This window comes from Medicago sativa, chromosome 2 (assembly GCF_051527215.1).
Source record: "Medicago sativa cultivar Bolivia chromosome 2, Bolivia_mono, whole genome shotgun sequence".
NCBI classification, from domain to species: domain Eukaryota; kingdom Viridiplantae; phylum Streptophyta; class Magnoliopsida; order Fabales; family Fabaceae; genus Medicago; species Medicago sativa.
Window position 1 is genome coordinate 25,719,808 of NC_140750.1, and position 2,153 is coordinate 25,721,960.

Sequence of the window (2,153 nt, forward strand, 5' to 3'; positions counted from 1 at the left end):
ATGCAACGCCGTCTATGGCTGAGCCACAAGCTGTTATTGTGTACCCAACGGTTGAGGATGACAACTTCGAAATTAAGCCTGCCCTACTTAACTTGGTGCAGCAAAACCAATTCTCGGGATCCCCCACTGAGGATCCCAATCTTCACATCTCTGTTTTCCTACGAATTAGTGGAACCATGAAGGAGAACCAAGAGGCCGTAAGACTTCATCTCTTTCCCTTTTCCTTAAGGGATAGAGCTAGCGCTTGGTTCCATTCCCTCGAAGTCGGTTCCATTACTTCATGGGATCAGATGAGGCAAGCATTCCTTGCCCGATTTTTTTCAACATCTAAAACCGCTAAACTTAGAGACCAAATCACACGGTTCAACCAAAAAGATGGGGAATCTCTCTATGATGCGTGGGAGCGTTTCAAAGAAATGCTAAGACTTTGTCCCCACCATGGCCTAGAGAAGTGGCTTATAGTCCACACTTTTTATAATGGCTTGTCTTATACCACTAAGATGTCTGTTGATGCAGCTGCAGGTGGAGCACTTATGAGCAAGAACTGCACGGAGGCGTATGCCCTGATTGAAGACATGGCTCAAAATCATTACAAATGGACTGACGAGAGAGCCATCACTAGTTCTTCATCCTCCAAAAAGGAGGCAGGTATGTACGAAGTCTCTAACTATGACCACCTTGCTTCTAAAATTGATACACTAACTGAAAAACTTGAAAAACTCAATGTTAGTGCTATCAATTCTGCTTCTACTCCTTCTTGTGAAATTTGTGGTATAACTGGTCATGCTGGTGTTGATTGCCAACTAGGTAGTGCTATTAATGGTGTTGAGCAAATGAATTATGCTCAATACAACCAAAGGATGAGACAAAATCAAAATTTTTACAAAAACCAAAATCCCTATGGACAAGTAGCACCACCCGGTTATGCAAACAACCAAAGATTCACTCAGAAATCCAATTTGGAAATTTTGTTGGAAAACTCTATTGCCAACCAAAACAAACAACTTCAAGAACTTAAAAACTAAACTGGATTTCTGAATGATTCTCTTTCCAAGCTCAATACCAAGGTTGATTCTATTGCTACTCACTCTAAAATGCTTGAAACTCAAATCGCTCAAATAGCCCAACAAGTGGCTACCTCTTCCCAAACACCGGGAGTCTTTCCTGGTCAAACCGAAGCCAATCCCAAAGCCCAAGTTAATGTCATATCTTTTGGGGGTAGTAAGTTAGGCGAAACTTTTGCTAAGGTTAAAAACATTGGGAAAGAAAGTGTCAAGCCTTTAGGTGATAAAATTGTGATAGAAGAAGCAAAACCACTTGAAGAAAACAAAACTCCATCCCCCTTAAATCTTGATAAGCTTAAACTAGAGGGTAAGTTTGAAAAATTTGTCAACATACTTAGGAAGATTTGCATTAAACTTCCCTTTGCTGAAGCTTTGTCTAGGATGCCTCTATATGCCAAGTTTCTAAAGGAAATTTTTTCAAAGAAAAGGCCTATAGAGCATAGTGAGACAATAGCTTTGGCTAAGGACACTAGTGCAATCATTCACGAAGCACCCCCTAAGCTTAGAGATCCAGGTAGCTTTGCCATACCATGTGAAATTGGGAATGAAACCATAAACAAAGCCTTATGTGACTTAGGAGCTAGTGTTAGTTTGCTGCCTTTGTCTCTTCTCAAAAGGATAGGGATAGGAGAATTGAAACCTACCGAAATAGAATTGAAGCTAGCTGATCGTTCTACCATGAAACTTGTAGGATTTGTCGAGGACATACCTGTTAAGATAGAAGGGATATACATCCCAACTGATTTTGTAGTCGTTGACATTGCTGAGGACGATGACGTCCCTATAATCCTAGGTAGACCTTTCCTCGCTACTGCGGGAGCTCTTATAGATGTCAAGAACGGTAGGATAGTTTTTCAAGTGAGTGATAAGATGGTAGGATTTGAGTTGGAAAATGTTATGAAAGGTCCCGCTCTCTACTCTTGTTGCATGCTTAACGATCATGTTGTGAAAGAATGTTTTATAGCGTCATCTACACAATATGATATCTTTGATCCATTCTAAGGACCCTTTCTAACCGTCAAGCTAAAAGAGCGCTTCGTGGGAGGCAACCCACGCATTTAATTGCTTTTGTTTTATTTTCAGTTGTTT

General features: G+C 40.6%; 1 non-coding gene across 1 annotated transcript; it reads right to left on the reverse strand.

The window, feature by feature from the left end:
* Nucleotides 1-338: 338 nt before the first annotated feature.
* Nucleotides 339-445, reverse strand: LOC146945796 (small nucleolar RNA R71). The gene has a single exon (XR_015029408.1). It is a non-coding gene; the product is annotated as a small nucleolar RNA R71 (small nucleolar RNA).
* Between the last annotated feature and the right edge of the window lie 1,708 nt (nucleotides 446-2,153).